The sequence below is a fragment of the Sus scrofa genome, chromosome 1 (assembly GCF_054392235.1).
Source record: "Sus scrofa isolate SSC_HxYL_T2T_F1_AM1 chromosome 1, Sscrofa_HxYL_maternal_Yorkshire_Landrace_v2.0, whole genome shotgun sequence".
Classification (NCBI taxonomy): domain Eukaryota; kingdom Metazoa; phylum Chordata; class Mammalia; order Artiodactyla; family Suidae; genus Sus; species Sus scrofa.
The window spans coordinates 103,150,396-103,163,425 of NC_139383.1; positions in this window are offsets into that span (position 1 = coordinate 103,150,396).

The following is a 13,030-nucleotide window of genomic DNA, read 5'->3' on the forward strand; positions in this document are numbered from 1 at the left end:
CAGCCACCCTGGCCCAGCTTGCTTCTCAACATAAGCTCCTCACTGGGGTAAGGACTGCCACAGGTGAGGACCAAGGTCAGATGTGAGATGCAAAAGTAGCTCAGACTCAAAAAGATGTCTGAGCAGAGCAGAGGTAGTCGTTACTTATACTTAGACAGACAATGCATCAGAAGCAGTCATGATCTCTATCTGCAGCTGGACCAACATTCAGCATTCAGAACAACACTGAGTGCCCATGCTAACCCTTCTGGTTCCAACAGTGCTTCCCTCTGGGACAAGGGTACTGGGAGTAGGGAGAGTTTGCAAAGGGAACAAAGCCAGCTTGGATACAACAATCAAGGCTTCTGCTCCAGTAACTTGGAAACACCCACCCCCAATAGTGCAGTGATGGCCACTGAGCAGAGAATAAGCTCTGGATTAAACTTGATCTGGCTCTAGCCCTTACATTTCCAATTTCATTCCCTAAGAAGATGAAAAGTGACAGTACTCATAGAGGAAAGATATTACTTGTCTTCATGTCAGATTGAGCCCTCTCAACAAAGCCACTTGGCCCATGCAGAGGGTATAAGTGTGTTCTTGCACAAGGAAATAACTTTAAGACTATAATAGGTAACTATTCAACTAATTTCATAGAGAAAGAGAAAGTTAAGCAAAATAACACAGAAGATTTTTTTTAATTGAAAGAGCAAGGGAAAACCCCTGAAGAAAACAACTAATGAAACATAAAGAAACAATTTAACAGATAAAGAGCTCAAAACATTAGTAAAAGGAATGCTAAATATATTATGGGAAATTATAGATGAACACAGTGATACATTTAACAAGAAACTATAAAATATAAAAAGAATTAATCAGAACTGAGGAAAACAATACTGAAATTTTAAAAAATGGTAGAAGGAATTAACAGCAGACTTGGTGATACAGAAGAATGCATAAGTGATCTGGAAGACAGAGTAATGAAAATCACCAAAACAGAAAATAAAAAAGAAAAGCAAATTTTAAAAATGAGAACAGTTTGAGCCCTCTGAGACAACATCAAGCATACAAACATTGGCATTATAGGAGTCTCAGAATGAGAATAGAGCAAGAAAGGGGTCAAAATATATTTGATAAAATCATGGTTGTAAAATTCCCAAATCTGAAGGAGGAAACAGATATCCAGCTACAGGATGTACAAAGGATCCCAGAGAAGATAAACCCAAATAGACCCACACTAAGACATACTATAATTAACATGGCAAAATTAGGAGTTCCCATTGTGACACAGCAGGAACAAACTTGACTAGTATCCATGAGGATTGCGGGTTCAATCCTTGGCCTTGCTCAGTGGGTTAAGGATCTGGAATTGCTGTGAGCTTCAGTGTGGGTTTCAGATGTGGCTCAGATCTGGTGTTGCTGTTGCTGTTGCTGTGGTATAGGCCAGCATCCATGGCTCCAATTCAAACTCTAGCCTAGTGACTTCCATATGCCACAAATGTGGCCATTAATTAATTAAATAAATAAAATGCAGTAGTTAAAGAAAAAGAGATAATATCAAAGACAGCAAGAGGAAAAAACAGCGACTCATATACAAAGGAGCCCATGTAAATCTATTAGCTTATTTTTCTGCAGAAACTTTGAAGTCCAAAATGGAGTGGTATATTTAAAGTGTGAAAGAGAAAAACATGAAACTTATGATACTCCTCCCAGCAAGCTTATCATTTAGAATTGAATAAGGGATAAAGAATTTCTAAGACAAGCAAATAATAAACGAGTTAATCAATACTAAACATACCTTAAAATAAATGTTAATAAATATTTCTAAGTGGAAAAAATAGCCTATAATAAGTAATAAGAAGATATTTGAAAGTAAAAACCTACTAGTAAGGCAAATATATACTAAAGATGAGGATCAGCAACTTAGATAACCTAGTGTGAGACAAAAAGACACAAAAATGTAAAAACTCAGTAAATGTATAAACATGAAGATGTAAAATATGACATCAAAAACACAAAGTGTAAGTTAAAAAACAGATCTTTAGAATGTGTTTTAATTTGTGTTTAAAACAAGTATGTATAGATCAATATATATGAACACCATGGTAACCACAAATCAAAAACCTAGAGAAGATGCCTACAGACTAGAGAAAAAAAACATAAGCATACCACTAAAGATAATCATCAAACCATAATGGAAGAGACTAAAGGAAAAAAAATAACAGAGAAAAACCACAAAATAACCAAAGGACAGTAAGAAAATATTAATAAGTAAATGCCTTATAAATAATCGCTTTAAAGGTCAGTGGATTAAATGCTCCAATCCAATAATATAGGTGGCTGATTAAATAAAAACAATATCTATCTACATATTGTTTACAAGTGACACACTTCAGAATTAAAGTCACACAGACTGAAAGTGAGCAGATAGAAAAAGATATTTCATGCAATTGGGAAAAAATAAGATAGCAAGGGTAGCAATACTTAGACAAAATAGAATTTAAAACAAACTCTACAACAAGACAAAAAGGCCATTATATAATGATAAAAGGATTAGTACAAAATTGTATATTAATATATATGTACCTAACAGGAGAACCTAAATATATAAAGTAAATATTAAGAGGCATAAGAAAGAAATGGATAATATTAAGGGACTTTAAAATCTCACATCAATGAACAGACTATCCAGAGAGAAAATCAATAATAAAACAGTGGTCTTAAGAGACATAATAGACTAATTGAACCTAACAGATATCTATAAGACAGCCCATCCAGAAACAACACAATACACATTCTTTTCAAATGCACATGGAATGTTCTCCATGATAAATCACATGCTAGTCCACATAGCAAATCTCAACAATTTTAAGAGGATAGAAATTATATCAAGTACCTTTTCCCACCACAATGGTATGAAAGTAGCAATCAAATATAGGAAGAAAAATGGTAAAAACACAAACAGCTAGAAAGAAAACAACATGCTACCCCCCCAAAAAAAACTACAAAAAAACCCCAAAAACAATGGGTCGATGATAAAATCCAAGTGTAATTGGAAACATAACTTGTTTTCCTTTCCTTTCTATCTTGTTAGGGCTGCACCTGCAGCATATGGAGGTTCTCAGGCTAGGGGTTGAATCAGAGCTGTAGCTGCTGGCCTACACCATAGTCATAGCAATGTGGGATCCAAGACATGTCTGTGATCTACACTGAAGTTCATGGCAATGCTGGATCCTTAACCCACTGACCAAGGCCAGGGATCAATCTTACATCCATATGGATGCTAGTCAGATTCATTTCTGCTGAACCATGATGGGAAGTCCCCAGAAACGTAATTTTCAAAATCTACGGTATGCATCAAAAACAGTTTTAGAGGGAAAGCTTATAAAAAGCCTATCTAAAGAAGTAACAAAAATCTCAAACATAACCTACTCTCTAAAAAATTAGAAAAAGGAAAAAATGTAGCCCAAAGTCAGCAGAAAGAAATAATAAAGATCAGAACAGAAATAATATAATAGAGGACCAAAAAAAAATAGAAATGATCAATGAAAAGAAGAGCTGGTTTTTAGAAAATATAAAATCTGGAGTTCCTGTCATGTCTCAGAGGTAACAAACACAACTGGTATCCATGAGGACATGGATTCAATCCCTGGCCCTGTTCAGTGGGTTAAGGATCCAGTGTTGCCATGAACTCTGATATAGATCACAGAACTAGCTTGGATCCTGAATTGCTGTGGCTGAGTGTAGGTCAACAGCTATAGCTCCAATTTAACCCCTAGCCTGGGAACTTCCATATGCTGTGGGTATGGCCCTAAAAAGACAAAAAAAGAAAAAGAAAATATAAAATAATAAAATTTTAGCCAGGTTCAACAAGAAGATAGAAGACTCAAAAGAATAAGAGATGAAAGAGAATAAGATAAAAGAATAACAACTGATATGACAGAGATACAAAAATTATTAGAATACTTAAGTTTGCCAACAAATTGGACATTCTAGGAGAAAGGGAGAAATTTTTAGACACATACAAACTTTCAAGTATGAATCATAAAGAAAAAGACAATCTGACCACACTGACTACTAGTAGTGAAACTGAATTTATAAAACAAACATGCCCAGCAAAAAAAAAAAAATTCAGGCCTAGACAAATTCACAGAGGAATTCTATTAAACACATAAAGAAGAGTTAATATCTCCTTCTCAAACTATTCCATAAAAAACTGAAGATGATGGAACACCAACAAATTCCTTCTATGAGGTCACTATTGCCCTGATAGCAAAACAAGAAAAAGACACCACAAAAAAAAATTTAAAAAGAAGGAAAAACATTTACAGGCCAATATCTCTGATGAATATAGATGTAAAAGTTCTTAACAAAATATTAGCAAACTGAACATAGCAATACAAAACAAATCATTCATCTTGGTCAAGAGAGACCTATTCAATAAATACAAGGGCAGTTCAGTAATCCCCAAACAATATGATGTATCTCCTTTACCAAACAAAGGAAAAAAATCACATGATCATCACAGATGCAGAAAGAGAATTTGACAAAATTCAACATCTATTCATGATGAAAAGTCTCAGCTAAGTTGATATAAAGGAAACATATCTCAACATTTAAAGGCCATTCATGATAGACTCACAGCTAGTATCATAATCAGTTGCAAAAAGGTTAAAGTTTTCCTCTAAAATTAGGAATAAGACAAAGTGAAATTTCAGAGAAAGACAAATACTCTGTTATCATTTATAAGAGGAATATAAAAATAAAATGAATGTATATAATAAAACAGAAACAGACTCACAGATATGGAATAAAGTATTTATTTCCAGAGGGAAGAGATAAGGAGGTAAGGCAAAATAAGGGTATGAGTTTAAGAGATACAAATTACCATATATAAAATAAGTAAGCAACAAGGATATATTGTACAGCAAGGTAAATATAGCCATTATTTTGCAATAACTTTAAATTCATTATAATCCATAAAATATAGAAACATTATGTTGTACACCTAAAATTAACATACTTTTGTAAATCAATAAACTTCAATTTTTTCTTTTTTCTTTTTTTTTACATCCCCACCCATGGCATATAGAAGTTCCTGGGCTCAGTATCAAATCAGAGTGGCAGCTGAGGCCTATGCCAAAGCCATGGCAATACTGGATCCAAACCATAGCTCTGACCTATGCTATAGCTTGCAAAAACACCAGATCCTTAACCCACTGGGTGAGGGCAGGGATAAAACCCACATCCTCATGGAGACTATGTCAACTTCTTAACCCGCTGAGTCACAATAAGAACTTCACAATTTTTAAAGAGTTAAAGAATTGAATCTTTGAAATGACTAACAAAATTTTGAAAAAAGTTATTGAGAAAAAGAGAAATTATAAATGGCATAAGTAATAAGAAAAGTAACATGACTGATTTTATACATATTATAGTTAATAGGAGCTTACCATGAACAGCCTTATGCCATTAAGTTTGATATTTTGAATGAAATTAACAGATTTTGTGATGAAATAACCACTGAAAACTAACAGAAGAAACAGAAAATCATAACAGCCCAATAGCCATTAAAGAAACTACTGAAATCTTCCAAGGAAAATCCAAGACTCAGATAAATTTAATGATAAATTTTCCAAGTATTTTAGGAAAAAATTCACATAAATTCTTCCTGAGAGTAGGAAATATGCCCCAGTTTATTTTTGTATGATACAAATATAACATCGATACCAAAACCAGATAGAAATACAAGAAGAAAGATGAATTGCAGAACCCATAATCTCAGATTCAAACATCCTAAAAATAATATAAACAAAATAATTTCAGAGCTATATTAAACACTAATATATGATCATCAACTAAGATTTATTCAAGAAATACAAGGGTGTATTAGAATTTAGAATTAAAGATATTCAGACTTTAATATGAAATGGAGAATAATTATAATTCTCAGACTCATTAAAAAGACATTTAGTAAAACTAAAAAAGTAAAAAAAAAAACATTTAATTAAAATGAATTCATAATTTTAAAAAAACTTTAGTAAACTAAAAATAAGGAATTTAACTGATGAAAAACATAAAAATCCAGAGCTGACATCATATTTAATGACAAAATATTGATTGCTTTCTTCCTGAGATTGTGAATGAGACATGAATAAATATCACCCCTTGTCTTCACTATTTTAAGAATTTCTAAATATGGCGATAGAACAAGAAAAACAAAATGAAATTCATAATTATTGGAAAGAATTTTTTGAAATCAACAATTTGGACAAGGTAATTGTGCATGTAAAATATTCAAAGAAATATACAGAAAATTGTTAGAATTAATCATTGAACTTAGCAAGGTTGCTAGATATAAAAAGGAATCATATTTCTGTACATCAGCAACAAACACAAGAAAAACAAATTGAAAAAGATACAATATATCATTATAGAAAAATGTAATGTTTTCTGAATATTGTACAATATTAATAAATGAATCAAAGAAGAATTAATAAATGGATGAAATGCATTTATTGACTGACTCATTATGATAAACATGTCAGTCTCAGCCAATTAAAATATAGCTTTAGCACAATCTCAATACAAATAAGAAACAGAAAATATTTTTACAGAAGAATTAGGAGTTCTTGTTGTAGCTCAGTGGGTTAAAGACCCACTGTTTTCTCTGTGAGGAGGTGGGTTCAATCTCTGGCCTGGCTCAGCGAAATAAGGATCCAGTATTGCTATAAGCTCAGCACATGTCATAAATGTGACTCAGATCCAATGTTGCTGTGGCTGTGGCCCTAGCTGCAGCTCCAATTCAACCCCTCACCAGCAAACTTCCATATAATGCTGATGTGGCCATAAAAAAGAAAAAAAAAATGAGAGAGATAAAAATTCACAAGATGTTTTTGAATTTCAAAGCCCAAGAAAAAAATGAAGCAATCTTAAGAACAAACTGGATGAATTATATACCAATATATATTAAAATCTATTATAAAAATATATTAACTTTAAAACAGTCTTTTAATAAGTGGTGTTGGTTTGGCTATCCATATGGGAAAAATATATTTTGATCTCTACCTATATTCAAAAATCCTTTGCAATTAAACTTCCAATTTAATTTTGAGGTAAATCAATAAATTTTTAGAAGACACAGGAATACATCATTCGGATGTAAGTTTTTCTTAAAAAACAAAAATTGCTAGCCATAATGAAAAATAAAGACTAGTTATGCAACATCAAAATTTTTAAATTGATCATTAAAATACGTGACAATTATAACACAGTGAGCCACTGGTTCGAGAAGATATTCACATATATCCAACAAAGAATTTGGATTTAGTACAAAGAAAAGGATTCCACATATTGATAAGAAAAAGACAGACAATCAAATAAAGTAAAGAGGGGAAAGGCCTTAGATAAATTCTCCATAAAAGAGGACATTCAAATGACCAACAACCAATAAAAATTGTTCAACTCTATTATTTCTCAGACAAATGTGAATCAGGTTCAGTGAAATGGCTCTTATACATATACAGAATGATCAAATTGAAAAAAGGCAATTTCTGATATTTTTGAAGATAGAGAGCAATCACAAATCCCATACACAGTTGGCGGGGGAGTAAACTGGGACAAACACTTTAGAAAACTCTTTGACAACATTTGCTAAATACAAAAATGTTCTATGACACTGCAGTTAAATTACTGTGTATATGCTCAACAGAACTACAAGCATTTGCTCAACAAAAGATATGTACAGTGAAGTTCATAGTAACACTGTTTACAATAAAAAAACCTTGAAACTAACAAATGCCCTTCAATAGCAGATTACATAATTGTATTTTAGCATATTTACCTAATGTGATACTATACTGACATGAGAATAAATATGTACAACTGCAAAGTGATATATAGATAAATATCACAAGCATAATGCTGAACAAACACACACACACACACCATAGATAATATGTATAGTGTGACTCATTTTATATGACATGCAGCAAATAGGAAAAACTATGGTATCAAATTAAAGATGTTGGTTATCCTGAGAAGGACAGTGACTTGAAACAAGGTCAAGGGCCATGGTGATGTTTTCCTTGTTAATCTAGGGGCCAATATTTATGGGCTTATTCAATCTTGGAAGAATACTTATTTCTGTATCTATGTTACACTTAAAATAAAAAAAATCTTAGAAGCAACATATACAAAGGGACAAAATGACATGAACAAAGACCAACAAGAAAATGAAAAGATAGAAATTATACCCTGTGCAAGTAGAAGCATAAGAAAGTAGAATATATTTCTATACATTTATAACAGCAAAATATAACAGCAATAACAGCAATAACAGTAAAGATAAAAGGCAATAACTCATAATATTAGTTCAATTCATCAAAAACACATAACAAATATAAATAGGTATGCGCCTAATACCTGAGGCTCAAAATACATAAAACAAAACAAAAATAAGAAAGAAAATGGACATATCCATAAATACAACTAAAAACTTTAATGTGGTTCAAAGATTAAAACTATCTGAATAATGCTAGCAACTCCTTTGACAAAACTGACATATATAGAAGTGCATATCTTACAAGTGAAGAACACATATTTTTAGGACTATGTGTAACATTAACTGAGAGGGACCATAGGCTGAGCAATGGAAAATCTATCAATAAATTTCAAAATATTGTAATATACAATTTGTCCTTTGAAAACAATGAAATTAACTTATAAATTAAATAAATAAAAACTTTATATGTTGGAAATTTTTTAAAAATCAACTTCCAAATTGTCTGAGTCAAAGAAGAAATTACAATGCAAGCTTGAAAATATTTTAAATACATGAATTATATGAACTTATATAATATCAAAATTAATAAGATCTAGCTTTCCAGTATTTATAGGTATGTTTGTAGCAATATGCTAATATTATAAGAAAAGACATGTCTAGTATCAATTTTCTATGTTTATATCTTAATACATTAAAAAGACAAGCAAATTTAAACCAAAGTAAGGCAACAGGAAGAAATAAATACAAGAATGGAAATTTGTGAAATTAGTGAAAGGAAATAATTTAAAAATACAAATGTTGGTAACTTGAAGGATTTGTGTGATTGATAAATACCTAACAAGACTCATCAAATATTGGAATATTAGATTACATATTCAAAAGATCCTAAATGAAAAACCTATAAGATCATTATGATCACTTTATAATAATAACTAGTTAAATACATGAGATTAATAATAAGTCCCTTTGACTAACCTAAACTGACAGAAACATAAAGAAAATTTTATAGCCCTATATTTCATAAGGAATTGTATTCATTCTCAAATATTTAAACAAAGAAAAATGTAGGCTCTAATTATTTCACTGGCAAAAGATATTAAACATTTAAAAAAATAAATGATACCATTCTAACAAAGAATAATTTTAGAAAATGTGAAGAAAATATTTCCCATTTTATGAAGTGAAAAATGTTTTGACAAAAAATCACACACTCACAATGACAATACTAAAAGAAAATTACAATATTTTCCATAAGAATACATACAAAATTTTGGTAAAGTACCAGCAAATAGAATCTAATAATAAACCTGAAGTGGAATTTATCCCAGGAATATAAGATTTGTTTAAATTTTGAAAAAAAAAATCAATGTATTTCATCTCCATTACAGAATAAAGAAAATTTATATGACTCAATACATACAAAAAAAATCCACAATATTCAATAAGCTCTCAGTCTCAGAGGAAAAAAACTGTCCCTATTTGTATGATTAGCAGTATAAATAGTCCCAAATAATGTAGAAAAAAAATCTACTGGAAGTAGTAAATAAATATTTCTGCATCATAGGATATGAAGTCAATACACAAATGTCAATTGTAGTTTTATATGCTTAACAGCATGCAACTGGAAAATAAAGCAAATAAAACTCTGTTTCCAAAAACATCAGAAAATATACCAGGAATAAATTAAGAAAGTCAAGTTCTGTTGTGGCTAAGAACCCAACATAGTGTCCATGAGGATATGAGTTTCATCCTGGCCTGCTCAGGGGATTAAGGATTTGGTGTTGCCACAAGCTGCCATTTAGGTCACAGATGTAGCTGGAATCCAGTGTTGCTGTATTGTGGTTGTGGCTTAGGCTGGCGGCACTGATTCAACCCCTAGCCCAGGAACTTCCACATGCCACAGGAGCAGCCATAAATAAATAAATAAATAAATATGTAAATAAATAAGAAAGAAAATAAAGTCAAGTAACTTCTATAAAGGGAAAAATACAAAATATGAAAAAAGAAAACAAAATTAAAAAATTAAAAAGAAAATAAAGTCTGCTTAAAATTTAATCCTCAGGAGTTCCCATCGTGGCGCAGTAGTTAACGAATCCGACTAGGAACCATGAGGTTGCGGGTTCGTCCCTGCCCTTGCTCAGTGGGTTAATGATTCGGCGTTGCCGTGAGCTGTGGTGTAGGTTGCAGACGCGGCTCGGATCCCGCGTTGCTGTGGCTCTGGCGTAGGCCAGTGGCTACAGCTCCGATTCGACCCCTAGCCTGGGAACCTCCATATGCCGCAGGAGCGGCCCAAAGAAATAGCAAAAAGACAAAAAAAAAAAAAAATTTAATCCTCAACATATACTACTTTGGGGAAAAAAGTGAAATAATGCTTTTCTAGCCAGTTTAAAACAGTGGACAACAACCCACACAGAGAGCCCTTAAACTAAGAATATTCATTTTAAATTATTATTTCCTGTGAAAAGTATATCAAAGCATAAGCCCTGTTCAATTCAAAATATGCAGAAATATGACAAAAGGTAAATAAAGTTAAAATGTTGAAAAATACATTGTATAGCAAGAGGTTGTTAAAGTACCTATTTGACATAGTTGAAGTAACAGAGTATGAGGAGGTAAGATAAAGAGGGAACAGGAGACAATGGCAGTAAGTCCTTAGCTCCTGAACTGATATTTGGCTGCATCATTTCCCATAGTTGAAGTCTTTTTAAAAAGTTGTATCAAGTAGAGTCCTTATCACTTGAAGTGATAGAAAAATATTTATTATCAGAAGTTTGGACCTGATCTTTTGCAATTCATGGAGTATTTACTTAAATTTGTAAAATGAGGATTGCCATACCTACACTAAAAATGCCTGGGGGAATTAGAAACAATGTGAGAAAACTATTATTATTTAACTCACTATATAACATCTATATTCAGCCCAAATTAGACAAATTTGTGCTTATTTCTTTCAGCAAATAAGGGGAAAAGAGGTAGATACTGAATCCTTGGAAATGATTTTAAATTATTTTTGTTGAATTGAGTCTCAAGGTATTTTATTTTTGTTGGCTTTGGGATGAAATCTAATTGTGGTTTAGATGACCATACAAGTTACTTAAAAACCACCATGGAGTTTCTAGTGAAAAACATTAAAGTTTGACTCTTATACACAGAATATACCTTTTTAGGGTATAAAATTCTCCCTAGGGGAAAAAAGTATAGTCTTGGAAATGTACAAGATGAATTAGAGAATTTTCATGCATCAAGTGATGCAAAGGAAAAGAAGTGAGAAATAGATGTGTGGGAAGATGAAGATCTGGATTCCATTTAGCAATGTAGAATTCCATGCTCAAATTCTTAAATTTGACTATACGCCAGATTAAAGCAAATGCCCAATTCCCTGCCTCCACAGCTCTATCAGTTATTTTGGGTGCTTTTAATGAGAAATTTTAAGCATAATCTGAGGTGCTATTTCAGTAGATGAAATAGTCAATCTAATATTTCCAGAAGTGACAATATTTTTAAGAGCATCAGTAATACGAAATACTAAATACTTAGAACGCAGAGCTCTAGTCCATCATGTTCAACCACACATTGGATGTGCCCATTGAACTTAAAATCTGTTGAAGAAGATCTTCTGCAATGCTTGAACTACCATTGCATTTTTCCATAGGACATCAAAAATGCCTGGATATGACCCTAGATACTATGATGTGCAATGATAGAGATCAATTCCTCCAATATCATCCTGCCTCTTCCACAGAATCTTTTATGCTAGACAAAATCTTATATATCTTTCATGCCACCCATACAGTAATCTTTTCTCCAACATTCTTGAGAATGATCCTCTGCTTTTGGCTTAAATGCCTTTAGCGACAGGCTATTTGTTTATATGACCATCAGATTTTTTTTTCCTTGGTTAGACTGCTCTACTTATTGAAAAGTTATTCTTGAAATTGTAGCAAAACAGGCTCCCTGTAATTTCTGCCCACCCTTCCTTGTCCTGTTTTTCAGAATGAATGGAGAATTAATAAGCTCTCGCCCCAGGCACACTGACTCTTGCAGTTGACTGTTTAGTGTAGGGGCTGTGAAGCTCTGTAGTTAGTTTGAAAACTTATATTCAATTCTCTGATCTCAGTTGTTACTTCCCAATGCCAAATGACTTATCTCTGTAAGGCTCAGAAGTGTCATGGAGATAAAGATATGCATACTACATTTTCCCTCAATTTTTGCAAGGGTTATATTGAGAAAATCTGAGTGATGCATTATTTCAACTTAAATACACACTATAAACATGACATTTTGTTAATGAGTCTCAATTCATATCAAATAGTCCACTTTTGAATTTTCTCCTGGAGAACTCAGCTTCCATTATTCTCATTTATTATAACACTTTAATGCAACATTACAATGCTAAAATCAACTCCTCCCTAATTGCCACTGCCCTTTTAATACAGTTGGTTGTCTTTTCCTATAGAGAACATGGAGAGCTAAGTTTTATCAAACCAAGTGAGAAATTGAAGTCCTTCTCACTTTATTTTTTTTTTACTTACATAAACACAAGTGTTAGAATATTGTACTTTCCTTATTCCTAATCCTTATTAAAGATTATTTTAATATAAATGAGTTCATAATACTAGGGTGTGAAATTTAGGCAAAGTAACAATTTCCCAGAATTAGAAGTATATCTGATTAGTGATTATTTTCTATAAATTTCTCTGAAATTGTTTCTAATGAGTCATGCCAATATCCTAAACATAGAAATGTCAGCTTAAGCAACAGGCTAAGCTG